This window comes from Bubalus kerabau, chromosome 1 (genome assembly GCF_029407905.1).
Source record: "Bubalus kerabau isolate K-KA32 ecotype Philippines breed swamp buffalo chromosome 1, PCC_UOA_SB_1v2, whole genome shotgun sequence".
Classification (NCBI taxonomy): Eukaryota; Metazoa; Chordata; class Mammalia; order Artiodactyla; family Bovidae; genus Bubalus; species Bubalus kerabau.
Genome location: NC_073624.1, coordinates 204,257,158 through 204,274,162, shown reverse-complemented (window position 1 = coordinate 204,274,162; position 17,005 = coordinate 204,257,158).

Below are 17,005 nucleotides of genomic sequence, written 5' to 3'. Positions count from 1 at the left end.
AAGAGGCTTTTGAGTTCCTCTTCACTTTCTGCCATAAGGGTGGTGTCATCTGCATATCTGAGGTTATTGATATTTCTCCCAGCAATCTTGATTCCAGCTTGTGCTTCTTCCAGCCCAGCATTTCTCATGATGTACTCTGCGTGTAAGTTAAATAAGCAGGGTGACAATATACAGCCTTGACGTACTTCTTTTCCTATTTGGAACCAGTCTGTTGTTCCATGTCCAGTTCTGACTGTTGCTTCCTGACCTGCATACAAATTTCTCAAGAGGCAGATCAGGTGGTCTGGTATTCCCATCTCTTTCAGGATTTCCCACAGTTTATTGTGATCCACACAGTCAAAGGCTTTGGCATAGTCAATAAAGCAGAAATAGATGTTTTTCTGGAACTCTCTTGCTTTTTCCTTGATCCAGCGGATGTTGGCAATTTGATCTCTGGTTCCTCTGCCTTTTCTAAAACCAGCTTGAACATCTGGAAGTTCATGGTTCACATATTGCTGAAGACTGGCTTGAAGAATTTTGAGCATTACTTTACTAGTATGTGAGATGAGTGCAATTGTGCGGTAGTTTGAGCATTCTTTGGCATTGCCTTTCTTTGGGATTGGCATGAAAACTGACCTTTTCCAGTCCTATGGCCACTGCTGAGTTTTCCCAATTTGCTGGCATATTGAGTGCAGCACTTTCACAGCATCATCTTTCATTAATGGTGGTACCATGGGCTATCAGTTAATTTCTCAGTAACTTTTTTGCTGTCTTTCAGACTGATCATTTTTCCCAATAAGTCCTGTGGGTTGTAGAGAGATTTTGTTCAAATCATCAAGCAAACATATAAGAAACATCTGTTGAATATATTAACAACTATTATGTAACTTCCTAATTTCTGTTAGATAATTTGATAGTTATTTTCTACGTCTTAACTATTTAGATAATACAGTGAAATATAAAGCCACATAGTAAAGGCTTGGCAAAGTAACTCCTTGGCAGGGAATATCAGGAGCTCTCAAAATCTGCCTTTGTTGACTTGGTAAGCTTTATATCCCACTGCTGCTCCATTGCAAGGTGAATTTCCATCCAATTAACATTACTTAGTTTATACAATATTTTATATTGATGTATTCTTCTCTGATCAGACCCTGAGCAAGCCACAGAAAAAACTGGAAAGAATTGTGCAATTCAAACTGCAGGAAGATAAATAGTCAAGACAAATTCTTTGTTTTGTTTTGTAAAGGCATTCAAACTTTGACCAAAAAGAATGCAACTAGGTTTCTGAAAGCTTTTGCTATGCCAAGGAGAACCTCATATATCACCATAACTATGAACAGAGAGCAGGAGAAAAGAGAAGGGGTCACAGTTATCCATAAACCTTTAAACAAACACATCTACGTTGCTACAGGTGGTACAGCACATAACATTAAATACATAATATTAAGTCATGGACTTGCTGAATGCTGCTGCTCAATGCTTAAAATAAAAACTGAAGATTTATATTATACCCGCTTCTTGTCCTGCCACCTAGCTAACTTCAGGTTTTCAACCTGGGCCAAAGAAAATCACTTTTCAAGTGACCAACAGGGATAATTCTTCATTTCACATTTTCTAGTGGCTAAAAGAGTCTAAGGTGGTGGTGGTGGGGGGGGGGTGTGTGGCAAAAACTTTAAGTTCTTTTATTTGTTCAAACTTTGACCACACTGTTCCAGCCAAACCATAAATAAATCTGTATCTGTGACTATGTGCAGTTATTTGTAGTCTTTCACTTGGTTAACATGTCTCCATATATATATATATATATATATATATATCTGGTATAGATCTTATTAGATAATCTTTATTAGTGATGACAACTATTAGATAGTATTCAACTAATTAGAAAATAGAACTTCAAGTTTATTGATGCAAATTCTAATAATATTAATGTCTGTCCCAGAAAGATGCAATTACAAATAACTGTTTCGTTTATGTCAGGAAATTTCAGGCAACCTATTTACCTGAGCCACTCCAGTAGGCCTCATCAGAGTAATAGTCCCTTTGCAGACAACAGATTGTTCAGCTGGGTTTATCAAGCAACAGTTTCATCTTGAAGGTTTATATTAAAGCTCTCTCCTGGCTGTGTCCACTAGTCCTAAATTATTACATCTAAAAATCTGCACAATTGCAATCAGGATCTGTCCATTCCACTTCATACAGAAACACCTTTCTTAAACTACCTATAAACATTATACATGATACCACCTTGAATTGCTCTCTCGTTTGAGGAAGAGGACCTAACAGAAAACAGTCTAACAGCTAAAAGGGGTATGTTCTGCTCTTCCACGGGTTTTAATAATAAAATTAAAACAATCATAATCTTTTACTTTTTATGTCAACTGACAACTGGGTTTAAAGGAATCTCATTTTGCCTCCTAATTATATGGTTTCCTCTCTCAACATATTATGGTTAATTTAAACAACTCACTTATGCATGATTAAAAAACAGTCAGCTAATTAATATGGACAAGTTAGTTGATGTCTGCAGAAACAGGCAATAAGTTTTTCAAGTTAATATTAATATATAGTTGTCATTAGGAGAGAATAAATGTATCTAAAAGAAAATTACTAAAGTGAAAATTTTAATATTGAATATAAGGATTTATTTTACTATCACTTGCTCTTACTAGAATTTGAAAAATATTTTAAGTGGTTAACTTAAAAGATAACTAGCATCCTTTGTGTATGCCTTTTTATTTTTTTTTTTTTTTTTTTTTTTTTTTTTTTTTTTTTTTCTAATTGGTAGAATCAGGGGGATTTTATTGTTCTTTTAAAATTCTTTGTAGTCATTTCTACATTTTACACTAAACGTGTTATTTCTATAATAAAATTTTCATTTCTAAAATATTTCAGAAGGTCTGTTTTCACTCATCCGTCCAGATGGAGCCACTGTGTTAATAGTTTAATAGTTGCTATTATTTTATAAGCACTCACTTACATGTCTGTGGATTATGCAAGCAGTTTTATCAGTATTTTGTCATTTAATTCTCTCAATAAGTCCATGAAGTAGAGTGTTATTCCAATTTAAAAGATGTGTATGCCTTTTTAAAGTTAGTATGACATGAATTACGATCCTAAAGATTATCCCAATCTGTTTATCTAGAATTAGAAAGAGAAGACTTTGTGAATTTTTTAAAATTTCTTTTTCCCAGAGGCTCTGTTCAAAAGACAGTTTTGCTTTGGTAGGAGAATATCACTGAGTCTTTTATGTTTCACATTTCCAAATGAATTCCTATTAGATTTCCTATTAGGAAATCTCTGAAGGCAGTTGACAGATTGCCATTGGAATTAAAATTTTTTATATATTGCAAAGTATGCAGTAATTAAGCATGAGAAGGAAAAGGATAAACTAATATTATTGATAAAATATTCTTTTTTTTTTAATTTTATTTTTAAACTTTACATAACTGTATTAGTTTTGCCAAATATCAAAATGAATCCGCCACAGGTATACATGTGTTCCCCATCCTGAACCCTCCTCCCTCCTCCTTCCCCATTCCATCCCTCTGGGTCGACCCAGTGCACCAGCCCCAAGCATCCAGTATCGTGCATCGAACCTGGACTGGCAACTCGTTTCATACATGATATTTTACATGTTTCAATGCCATTCTCCCAAATCTTCCCACCCTCTCCCTCTCCCACAGAGTCCATAAGACTGTTCTATACATCAGTGTCTCTTTTGCTGTCTCATACACAGGGTTATTGTTACCATCTTTCTAAATTCCATATATATGCGTTAGTATACTGTATTGGTGTTTTTCTTTCTGGCTTACTTCACTCTGTATAATAGGCTCCAGTCTCATCCACCTCATTAGAACTGATTCAAATGTATTCTTTTTAATGGCTGAATAATACTCCATTGTGTATATGTACCACAGCTTTCTTATCCATTCATCTGCTGATGGACATCTAGGTTGCTTCCATGTCCTGGCTATTATAAACAGTGCTGCGATGAACATTGGGGTACTCGTGTCTCTTTCCCTTCTGGTTTCCTCAGTGTGTATGCCCAGCAGTGGGATTGCTGGATCATAAGGCAGGTCTATTTCCAGTTTTTTAAGGAATCTCCACACTGTTCTCCATAGTGGCTGTACTAGTTTGCATTCCCACCAACAGTGTAAAAGGGTTCCCTTTTCTCCACACCCTCTCCAGCATTTATTGCTTGTAGACTTTTGGATCGCAGCCATTCTGACTGGTGTGAAATGGTACCTCATAGTGGTTTTGATTTGCATTTCTCTGATAATGAGTGATGTTGAGCATCTTTTCATGTGTTTGTTAGCCATCTGTATGTCTTTTTGGAGAAATGTCTGTTTAGTTCTTTGGCCCATTTTTTGATTGGGTCATTTATTTTTCTGGAGTTGAGCTGTAGGAGTTCCTTGTATATTCTTGAGATTAGTTGTTTGTCAGTTGCTTCATTTGCTATTATCTTCTCCCATTCTGAAGGCTGCCTTTTCACCTTGCTAATAGTTTCCTTTGATGTGCAGAAGCTTTTAAGGTTAATTAGGTCCCATTTGTTTATTTTTGCTTTTATTTCCAATATTCTGGGAGGTGGGTCATAGAGGATCCTGCTGTGATGTATGTCAGAGAGTGTTTTGCCTATGTTCTCCTCTAGGAGATTTATAGTTTCTGGTCTTACGTTTAGATCTTTAATCCATTTTGAGTTTATTTTTGTGTATGGTGTTAGAAAGTGTTCTAGTTTCATTCTTTTACAAGTGGTTGACCAGAGTTCCCAGCACCACTTGTTAAAGAGATTGTCTTTAATCCATTGTATATTCTTGTCTCCTTTGTCAAAGATAAGGTGTCCATATGTGCGTGGATTTATCTCTGGGCTTTCTATTTTGTTCCATTGATCTATATTTCTGTCTTTGTGCCAGTACCATACTGTCTTGATAACTGTGGCTTTGTAGTAGAGCCTGAAGTCAGGTAGGTTGATTCCTCCAGTTCCATTCTTCTTTCTCAAGATCGCTTTGGCTATTTGAGGTTTTTTGTTTTTCCATACAAATTGTGAAATTATTTGTTCTAGCTCTGTGAAGAATGCTGTTGGTAGATTGATAGGGATTGCATTGAATCTATAGATTGCTTTGGGTAGTATACTCATTTTCACTATATTGATTCTTCCAATCCATGAACATGGTATATTTCTCCATCTGTTAGTGTCCTCTTTGATTTCTTTCACCAGTGTTTTATAGTTTTCTATATATAGGTCTTTAGATTCTTTAGGTAGATATATTCCTAAGTATTTTATTCTTTCCGTTGCAATGGTGAATGGAATTGTTTCCTTAATTTCTCTTTCTGTTTTCTCATTATTAGTGTATAGGAATGCAAGAGATTTCTGTGTGTTGATTTTATATCCTGCAACTTTACTATAGTCATTGATTAGTTCTAGTAATTTTCTGGTGGAGTCTTTAGGGTTTTCTATGTAGAGGATCATGTCATCTGCAAACAGGGAGAGCTTTACTTCTTCTTTTCCAATTTGGATTCCTTTTATTTCTTTTTATGCTCTGATTGCTGTGGCCAAAACTTCCAAAACTATGTTGAATAGTAATGGTGAAAGTGGGCACCCTTGTCTTGTTCCTGACTTTAGAGGAAATGCTTTCAATTTTTCACCATTGAGGATAATGTTTGCTGTGGGTTTGTCATATATAGCTTTGATTATGTTGAGGTATGTTCCTTCTATTCCTGCTTTCTGGAGAGTTTTGATCATAAATGGATGTTGAATTTTGTCAAAGGCTTTCTCTGCATCTATTGAGATAATCATATGGTTTTTATTTTTCAATTTGTTAATGTGGTGTATTACATTGATTGATTTGCGGATATTGAAGAATCCTTGCATCCCTGGGATAAAGCCCGCTTGGTCATGGTGTATGATCTTTTTAATGTGTTGTTGGATTCTGATTGCTAGAATTTTGTTAAGGATTTTTGCATCTATGTTCATCAGTGATATTGGCCTGTAGTTTTCTTTTTTTGTGGGATCTTTGTCAGGTTTTGGTATTAGGGTGATGGTGGCCTCATAGAATGAGTTTGGAAGTTTACCATCCTCTGCAATTTTCTGGAAGAGTTTGAGCAGGATAGGTGTTAGCTCTTCTCTAAATTTTTGGTAGAATTCAGCTGTGAAGCCGTCTGGACCTGGGCTTTTGTTTACTGGAAGATTTTTTATTACAGTTTCAATTTCCGTGCTTGTGACGGGTCTGTTAAGATTTTCTATGTCTTCCTGGTCGAGTTTTGGAAAGTTGTACTTTTCTAAGAATTTGTCCATTTCTTCCTCGTTGTCCATTTTATTGGCATATAATTGCTGATAGTAGTCTCTTATGATCCTTTGTATTTCTGTGTTGTCTGTTGTGATCTCTCCATTTTCATTTCTAATTTTATTGATTTGATTTTTCTCCCTTTGTTTCTTGATGAGTCTGGCTAATGGTTCGTCAATTTTATTTATCCTTTCAAAGAACCAGCTTTTGGTTTTGTTGATTTTTGCTATGGTCTCTTTTGTTTCTTTTGCATTTATTTCTGCTCTAATTTTTAAGATTTCTTTCCTTCTACTAACCCTGGGGTTCTTCATTTCTTCCTTTTCTAGTTGCTTTAGTTGTAGAGTTAGGTTATTTATTTGACTTTTTTCTTGTTTCTTGAGGTGTGCCTGTATTGCTATGAACTTTCCCCTTAGGACTGCTTTTACCGTGTCCCACAGGTTTTGGGTTGTTGTGTTTTCATTTTCATTCGTTTCTATGCATATTTTGATTTCTTTTTTGATTTCTTCTGTGATTTGTTGGTTATTCAGCAGCGTGTTGTTCAGCCTCCATATGTTGGATTTTTTAATAGTTTTTCTCCTGTAATTGAGATCTAATCTTACTGCATTGTGGTCAGAAAAGATGCTTGGAATGATTTCTATTTTTTTGAATTTACCAAGGCTAGCTTTATGGCCCAGGATGTGATCTATCCTGAAGAAGGTTTCATGTGCGCTTGAGAAGAAGGTGAAATTCATTGTTTTGGGATGAAATGTCCTATAGATATCAATTAGGTCTAACTGGTCTATTGTATCGTTTAAAGTTTGTGTTTCCTTGTTAATTTTCTGTTTAGTTGATCTATCCATAGGTGTGAGTGGGGTATTAAAGTCTCCCACTATTATTGTGTTATTGTTAATTTCTCCTTTCATACTTGTTAGCATTTGTCTTACGTACTGCGGTGCTCCCGTGTTGGGTGCATATATATTTATAGTTGTTATATCTTCTTCTTGGATTGATCCTTTGATCATTATGTAGTGATCATCTTTGTCTCTTTTCACAGTCTTTGTTTTAAAGTCTATTTTATCTGATATGAGTATTGCTACTCCTGCTTTCTTTTGGTCCCTATTTGCATGGAAAATCTTTTTCCAGCCCTTCACTTTCAGTCTGTATGTGTCCCCTGTTTTGAGGTGGGTCTCTTGTAGACAACATATGTAGGGGTCTTGTTTTTGTATCCATTCAGCCAGTCTTTGTCTTTTGGTTAGGGCATTCAACCCATTTACGTTTAAGGTAATTACTGATAAGTATGACCCCGTTGCCATTTACTTTATTGTTTTGGGTTCGAATTTATACACCATTTTTGTGTTTCCTGTCTAGAGAATATCCTTTAGTATTTGTTGGAGAGCTGGTTTGGTGGTGCAGAATTCTCTCAGCTTTTGCTTGTCTGAAAAGCTTTTGACTTCTCCTTCATACTTGAATGAGATCCTTGCTGGGTACAATAATCTGGGCTGTAGGTTATTTTCTTTCATCACTTTAAGTATGTCTTGCCATTCCCTCCTGGCTTGAAGAGTTTCTATTGAAAGGTCAGCTGTTATCCTTATGGGTATTCCCTTGTGTGTTTGTTATTTGTTGCTTTTCCCTTACTGCTTTTAATATTTGTTCTTTGTGTTTGATCTTTGTTAATTTGATTACTATGTGTCTTGGGGTGTTTCGCCTTGGGTTTATCCTGTTTGGGACTCTCTGGGTTTCTTGGACTTGGGTGATTATTTCCTTCCCCATTTTAGGGAAGTTTTCAACTATTATCTCCTCAAGTATTTTCTCATGGTCTTTCTTTTTGTCTTCTTCTTCTGGGACCCCTATGATTCGAATGTTGTAGCGTTTAATATTGTCCTGGAGGTCTCTGAGATTGTCCTCATTTCTTTTAATTCGTTTTTCTTTTATCCTCTCTGATTCATTTATTTCTACCATTCTATCTTCTAATTCACTAATCCTATCTTCTGCCTCTGTTATTCTACTATTTGTTGCCTCCAGAGGGTTTTTAAATTCACTTATTGCATTATTCATTATATATTGACTCTTTTTTATTTCTTCTAAGTCCTTGTTAAACCTTTCTTGCATCTTCTCAATCCTTGCCTCCAGGCTATTTATCTGTGATTCCATTTTAATTTCAAGATTTTGGATCAATTTCACTATCATTATTCGGAATTCTTTATCAGGTAGATTCCCTATCTCTTCCTCTTTTGTTTGGTTTGGTGGGCATTTATCCTGTTCCTTTATCTGCTGGCTATTCCTCTGTCTCTTCATCTTGTTTAAATTGCTGAGTTTGGGGTGTCCTTTCTGTATTCTGGCAGTTTGTGGAGTTCTCTTTATTGTGGCGTTTCCTTGCTGTGTGTGGGTTTGTACAGGTGGCTTGTCAAGGTTTCCTGGTTAGGGAAGCTTGTGTCGATGTTCTGGTGGATGGAGCTGTATTTCTTCTCTCTGGAGTGTGATGAAATGTCCAGTAATGAGTTGAGATGTCTATGGTTTTGGGGTGACTTTGGGCAGCCTTGAAGCTCAGGGCTGTGTTCCTTTGTTGCTGGAGAATTTGCTTGGTATGTCTTGCCCTGGAACTTGTTGGCCCTTGTGGGGTGCTTGGTTTCAGTGTCAGTATGGAGGCGTTTGATGAGCTCCTGTCAATTAATGTTCCTTGGAGTCAGGAGTTCCCTGGAGTCAGGGTTTGGACTTAAGCCTCCTACTTCCAGTTATAGGTCTTCATTTTACAGTAGTTTCAAAACTTCTCCTTCTATACAGCACCACTGATAAAACATCTATGTTAAAGATGAAAAGTTTCTCTACTGTGAGGGTCACTCAGAGAGGTTCACAGCGTTACCTGGAGAAGAGAAGAGGGAGGAGGGAGTTAGAGGTGACCCAAATGAGATGAGGTGGAATCAATAGTGGAGAGAGTGGACTAGCCAGTAGTCACTTCCTTATGTGCACTCCACAACTGGACCACTCAGAGATGTTCACGGAGTTATACAGAGAAGAGAAGAAGGAGGCAGGAGACAGAGGTGGCCAAAAGGATAAAAGGGGGAAATGAAAAGGAGGGAGACAGATCCAGCCAGTAATCAGTTCCTTAAGTGTTCTCCACCGTCTGGAACACACAGAAATTCACAGAGTTGGGTAGAGTAGAGAGGGGTTAGGGAGGAGATACAGGTGACCTGGTGGAGAAAATGGAGAGTCCAAAGGGAGAGAGAGCAGTCAAGCCAGTAATCTCATACACTAGTGAAAAATGGGTCCTGAAGATTGGGTTCTTAAAGGTACAAAATTGGTAACAAATACATAAAAGCAAAAATTAGAAATCTAGAGTAGAGTTTGGAATTTCAAAAATGCGATGTTAATGAAAAGAAGAAGGAAAAGAAAGAGAGAAAAAATGAACAAAGAAAAACAAACAAGGTCGTGAAAATTATAAAGAAACTACAGGGACAAAATTGATAACTAATACCAAAAAGCAAAAATTAAAAATCTAGAGTAGAGTTTGGAATTTCAAAAATACAATGTTAAAGAAAAGAAGAAAAAGAAAAAAGAAAAAAAAAAACACACGGTCAAAAAATTATAAAATATATATATGAAGTTTGCTGAAGAAGAAAAAAAAAATAGGGTCTTTTTTTTTTTTTTGCAAAGTAATAGTTATAAAAGTGAAAATTAAAGGACAATAGAGGACTTAAAAAAATTTTTTTTAATTAAAAAAAAAAGAAAGAAAGATTGATCGTAAAAATAGTAAAAATATATCTAGGTCTTTCTCTGGTTTTGTTGTGAGTATTGTGGGTTCAGTTCATTTTTGGCAGTTCCTTAGTCCGACTTATATTTCTCAAGATCTATAGGCCCCTTCCTATGTAGTCCGTAGTAACCACAGGGTTTTAATCTATGGCCTGTAGCTTCCAAGGCGTTTCCCTCTGTTATAGCTTCTTCTGTTTGCTGGTCTCTTCAGTGTCTGGTTCCCGCCCTGACACAAAGGGGATGGTTGAGGACACTATTTTTTTTTTTTTTTTTTTTAAATTTAGGCTCACTTGTTCAGCCGCGCTGTGGGGAGGGAGGGAGGGATGCTGCAAACAGATAACACTGGCGTGTGCTCGCAGTGCCTCAGCCACACTGGGTCTGCCCCCGCTCACGGCGCGTGTAGCCTCCCTGCCCACACTGCTTGGGCTCTAGGTTGTTCCACTGGGAACAATCAGAGGCCAGCCCTGGGCTGAGCTCCCAGGTCCAAGCCGCTCAGGTTCAGGCACTCGGGTAGTCCTCAGAGGCGCAGACTCGGTTGGGCCTGCGTTTTGTGCTCTTCCCAGATCCGAGCAGCTCAGGTGATGTGTTTGGCGGGCGCCAATGCTGCGACTTATCGCCTCCCCGCCACTCGGTTATCTGGGTGTAAAACCGGCGCACCTTCTCAGGCAAATGTTGACCGTCCAGACCCCCAAGAAGTTTTAGTTAGCAAAGAAGCCTTCTTACAGTTTTATAGATAGTGTCTCTCTGGGGCTGCAATTGCTCCCTTCCGGCTCTGGCTGCCTGTCACCGGAGGGGGAAGGTCTGCAGCCGGCTATCTCTGTTCAGTCCTTTGTTCTGTGCGCGGGCCTGGCGGTGTCTTAGGTTAGGGCTGGCTTTTCGCGTGGTAGATATCCCACAGTCTGGTTTGCTAGCCCAAATTATTTCGCTCAGATAGCGCTCAGGACATTCGGCCCGATTCTTACTCTAAGGGACACAGCCCGCGCCACACTTCCCTGCCCAGCCCCCGCTTGCTAATGCCGTGTGCAGGCGTCTGCGCTGCTTCTCCGCTGGGGGAGTTACCGTAGGGCTCACAATCCGTGATTTTTAATTGTTTATTTTTTTTTTCCCCCCTCCCTTTTATGTTGCCCTCTGTGCTTCCAAAGCTCGGCACAGATTCGGCAGTGAGAGGGTTTCCTGGCGTTTGGAAACTTCTCTCTTTTTAAGACTCCCTTCCCGGGAGGGAACTCCGTCCCTCCCTCTTTTGTCTCTTTTTTTGTCTTTTATATTTTTTCCTACCTCCTTTCGAAGAGTTGGGCTGCTTTTCTGGGTGCCTGATGTCCTCTGCCGGCATTCAGAAGTTGTTTTGTGGAATTTACTCGATGTTTAAATGCTCTTTTGATGAATTTGTGGGGGAGAAAGTGTTCTCCCCGTCCTACTCCTCCGCCATCTTGGCTCCTCCAGTCGATAAAATATTCTTGATTGCTTTAAAATATTTTTCCCACACTACTGTATGCTTATCTGCACTATTTTGCCAGATTTCAGAAAATGGTCAACAGAGCTATGTAAAGGAGATGCAATAAAGAGAACCCATTTCATTGTTTTAAAAGTCAGGTCCAAATAATCAAAGGGATGTAAAAGGAAGAAAAATAAATCACATTGAAAACATATTTTAGCCTTAGTTGTGTACATTATAGAGATTAAAAATTTCATCCACTGACATGGAGTAGATAGAGGATATTTTAGGCAGTATCCTTAATTTTTTTCAAATCTGAGGAAAATGATTCTCAACTGGACAGGGCAGGAGAGGGTCGACATGCCTTTCTATCCTTCACAAAACCTGACAATAATAATAAATGTTTCTGAATAAATATTTGTCAGTTATCATGGAGCTTTGATATACTCCAGTCTTGTATTTTATTTTATTTTTTTTATTGATCAAAGATAATTTATTAAAATTTTTTTAATATTTTAATTTTTATATATATTTTTTAATTTTATTTTATTTTTAAACTTTACATAATTGTATTAGTTTTGCCAAATATCAAAATTAATCATAATTCCAGGAAAAATAATGATTTTTACCACTCAGAAGATGGTGCAAAAAAATAAAAAATTCATATATAACTCAATTCAAGTAGTCCTTAGCCATGTAATACAGTCACAAAAGATCTAGACTGAAAGCTGCCTACTGAGCTTTTGTCTCTATTAACGGCCCCCTTGAGTAAAGTTTACCTCTCCAACCTACAGTTTTCTCACTTATCAAATAAGATTGACTGAAAGAGAATCTTTCAGCTCACTGTTTCTGCAATGGCGTTTGGCTCTTAACAGCTCTAGTGAAAATCAGGCTGTTTCACGGTAAACTGCTGTCAAAAGTGACAGTTAGGGAGTGGTGTTATTACTTGCACTTCAAGTGATTTTAAGTACTTTTTAAATTAAGTAAGATTCTCAAGGCTCTCCTAGTAACCAAACACAATATAAATGCCTTAGTTCCTGTAGGGGAAAAAAAAAATCATGTTCAAAATTACAACCTAAAATCTATCAACATATTTTATTCTCTTGCATTTATATATTTTCCCATGTAGTTCTTTGTCAATAGGATATATAGCTAAACAAGTGAAAAATCATAAAGTCATTTCCTTAAGATCAGTGACCCAATCAATCAAAACTTCATCCTACTTGTTGGATTCTACAATAAGCTGTCTTTTCTTTCTCTCTTTCTTTATTGAAATATAGTTGATTTACAATGTTATGTTAGTTTCAAATGTGTTGTTGTTGTTTAGTCTCCAAGTTGTGTCCAAATTTTGCAATGCCATGGACTATAGCCCACCAATGTTCTCTGTCCATGAGATTTCTCAGGCAAGAATACTAGGGTGAGTTGCCATTTCCTGTTCCTGGGGATCTTCTTGACCCAGGGATCGAACCCATATCTCTGTCATTGGCAGGCAGATTCTTTACCACTGAGCCACCAGGGAAGCACAATTTCAGGTATACATTATAGTGATTCGGGTTTGAGGTTTTGTTGTTTTGTTTTTGTTTGTTTGTTTGTTTTTTGTAGATTATATCCCAGTATAGGTCATTCCAAGATACTGGGTATAAGTCTGCATTTTATGTGGTGGTGGTGGTTTAGTCACTAAGTTGCGTCCAACCCCTGTGATCCGTGGACTATAGCCAACAAGGTTCCTCTGTCCGTGAGATTTCCCAGGAAGAATACTGGTGTGGATTGCCATTTAGTTTTTATCTGTTAATCCAATATTCCTAATCTGGACCTCCCCACTCTCATACCCTGTCTCTTTCCTCTTTGGTAACCAGAAATTCTAAACTACCTTTTCTTAAATGAACAATTATTTTCACATCATAGAGGTTTAACAAGCTAAATTTACAAAATTAATATTATTTAGTTAGTAGGAAAACAACAGAACAGGAAAGATTGGAGATCTCATCAATAAAATTAGAGATACCAAGGGAACATTTCATGTAAAGATGGGCAGGATAAAGGACAAAAACTGTTAAGGGCCTAACAGAAGTAGAAGACATTAAATGAGGTGGCAAGAATACACAGAAGAACTTTAAGAAAGGTCTTAATGACCTGGATAACCACAATGGTGAGCTCACTCATTTAGAGCCAGACATACTGGAGTGTGATGTCAAGCAGGCCTTGGGAAGCATTACTATGAACAAAGTTAGTGGAGGTGGCATAATTCCAGCTGAGCTATTTAAAAACCTAAAAGATGATACTGTTAAAGTGCTGCACTCAGTAGGTCAGCAAATTTTGAAATCTCAGCAGTGGCCACAGGTCAGTGACTTCAGAAAGTCAGGTTTCATTCCAATCCCAAAGAAAGACAGTGCCAAAGAATGTTCAAACAACTATACAGTCGTGCTTATTTTACATGCTAGCAAGGTTATGCTTCAAATCCTTCAAGCTAGGCCTCAGCAGTATGTGAACTGAGAACTTCCAGATGTACAAGCTGGGTTTAGAAAAGGCAGAAGAACCAGAGTTCAAATTGCCTGCATTTGTTGGATCATGGAGAAAGGAAGAGAATTCCAGGAGAAAAAAAAAAAAATCTACTTCTACTTTATTGACTATGCTAAAGCCTTTGACTGCGTGTATGCATGCATGTTCAGTTGGGTCTGACTCTTTGCAACCCTTTAGACTGTAGCCCGCCAGGCTCCTTTGTTCATGAAATTTTCTAGGCAGGTAAACTTTGTGGATCACAACAAACTGTGGAAAATTTTAGAGATGGGAATACCAGACCATCTTACCTGTCTCCTAAGAAACTTCTATGCAGGTCAAAAAACAACAGTTAGAACCAGACATGGAACAATGGACTGGTTCAGATTTGGGAACGGAATATGACGAGGCTGTATATTGTCACCCTGCTTATTTAACTTGTATGTAAAGTACAACATGCAGAATGCCAGGCTAGATGTATCAGAAGCTGGAATCAAGATTGTCAGGAGAAATGTCAGCAATGTCAGATATGCAGATGATACCACTCTAATGGCAGAAAGTGAAGAGGAACTAAAGAGCCTCTTGAAGGTGAAAGAAGAGCATGAAAAAGCTGGCTTGAAATTAAATATAAAAAAAAACAAACTTAGGATCATGGCATCCAGTCCCAGCCATCACTTCATGGCAAACAGAAAAGGAAAAAATAGAAGCCGTGACAGATTTTCATTCTTTGGGCTCCAAAATCACTGCAGACAGTGATTGCAGCCAGGAAATTAAAAGACGCTTGTACTTGAAAAGAAAGCTGTGAGAAACCTAGACAGTGTATTAAAATACAGACATCACTTGGTTGACAAATGTCCATATAGTCAAAGCCATGGTTTTTCCAGCCATCATGTATGGATGCGAGAGTTGGACCATAAAGAAAGCTGGGTGCTGAAGAACTGATGCTTTCAAACTGTGGTGCTGGAGAAGACTCTTGAAGTTCCTTGGGCTGCAAAGAGATTAAATCAGTTAATCCTAAAGGAAATTAACCCTGAATATTCACTGGAAGGACTGATGCTGAAGCACCAATACTTTTGCCATCTGACATGAAGAGCTGACTCACTGGAAAAGACTTTTTTTTTTTTTTTTAAATTTTATTTTATTTTTAAACTTTGGAAAAGATCTTGATGTTGGGAAAGATAGAAGGCAAAAGGAGGAACTGACACAAAGAGCTGACTCACTGGAAAAGACCTTGATGTTGGGAAAGATAAAAGGCAAAAGGAGGAAGGGGCAGCAGAGGACAAGATAGACAGCATGACAGATTCAATGGACATGAATTTTAGCAAACTCTGGGAAATAGAGAGTGAAGGGCAGGGGAACCTGGAGTGCTATAGTCCACGAGGTCACAAAGAGTCAGACATGTTTAGCAACTGAAGAAGACAACAGTTAGTATTTTGACTATTTTTGGAGAAAATGGAAAAAAATAATCATTGTATTTTTATGAGCTTTTTGTTTGATTTAGCTAAGAAAAGAAGATTAGTCTTGAGTCCAGGACATTGTAATCAATTGGAAAACGTGCGTGTACCCCAATGTTCATCGCAGCACTGTTTATAATAGCCAGGACATGGAAGCAACCTAGATGCCCATCAGCAGATGATTGGATAAGAAAGCTATGGTACATATACACAATGGAGTATTACTCAGCCATTAAAAAGAATACATTTGAATCAGTTCTAATGAGGTGGATGAAACTGGAGCCTATTATACAGAGTGAAGTAAGCCAGAAAGAAAAACACCAATGCAGTATACTAACGCATATATATGGAATTTAGAAAGATGGTAACAATAACCCTGTATGTGAGACAGCAAAAGAGACACTGATGTATAGAACAGTCTTATGGACTCTGTGGGAGAGGGAGAGGGTGGGAAGATTTGGGAGAATGGCATTGAAATATGTATAATATCATATATGAAACGAGTCGCCAGTCCAGGTTCGATGCACGATACTGGATGCTTGGGGCTGGTGCACTGGGATGACCCAGAGGGATGGTATGGGGAGGGAGGAGGGACGAGGGTTCAGGATGGGGAACACGTGTATGCCTGTGGCGGATTCATTTCGATATACGGCAGAACCAATACAATATTGTAAAGTTTAAAAATAAAATAAAATTAAAAAAAAAATTAAATTAAATTAAAAAAAAATAGAAAATGTGCAATTTCATCTAAATTTTAATTCACAGTCTTATCTAGATTTAAACATTTTATGATAAAATGTTTATTTTTAAAAAACTTTTCAATGTATTAATGTATGCATTTTACCATAAGAAACTAATCTGGTCAAAGCCTGTGGTGTTGGAGAAGACTCTTGAGAGCCCCTTGGACTGCAAGGAGATCCAACCTGTCCATCCTAAAGGAGATCAGTCCTGGGTGTTCATTGGAAGGACTGATATCGAAACTGAAACTCCAATACTTTGGCCTCCTGATGCGAAGAGCTGACTCATTGGAAAAGACCCTGATGCCAGGAAAGATTGAGGGCAGGAGGAGAAAGGGACGACAGAGGATGAGATGGTTGGATGGCATCACCGACTCAATGGACATGGGTTTGGGTGGACTCTGGGAGCTGGTGATGGACAGGGGGAGGCCTGGTGTGCTGCGGTTCACAGGGTCTCAAAGAGTCAGAGATGACTGGGCAACAACTGAACTTAATCATTTAAATTTAAAAAAGAAAATATTTTTCTTTTAATAAATAAAATATACTGTCAAAATGGAAATGTGAGGTTAAGTTTTCCATCCATGTACTTAATTCAAAAGATATTGAATACCTCTACAGGCTAGGTGCTGATGTGGTCTGAATCAGAAGAAAATACAAATCATGTATTTTTGCATGAATTAAATTGCTTAGCAACTTATCATTAAGGAGGTATGATATGCTGACATTACAATGAGCCTTTGGTCATGTTGACTTGGACAGCAGAAGGAAAGACCTAGAGACATTTTAAACTTATTTTAAACTAAAAACTAACAAACAAGCACATTCTTGAAGATACAGACGCATCTTCAAGGTGTGAGATAGTGACCTGTGGCTCTAAATAAGAAATAAAATGAAATC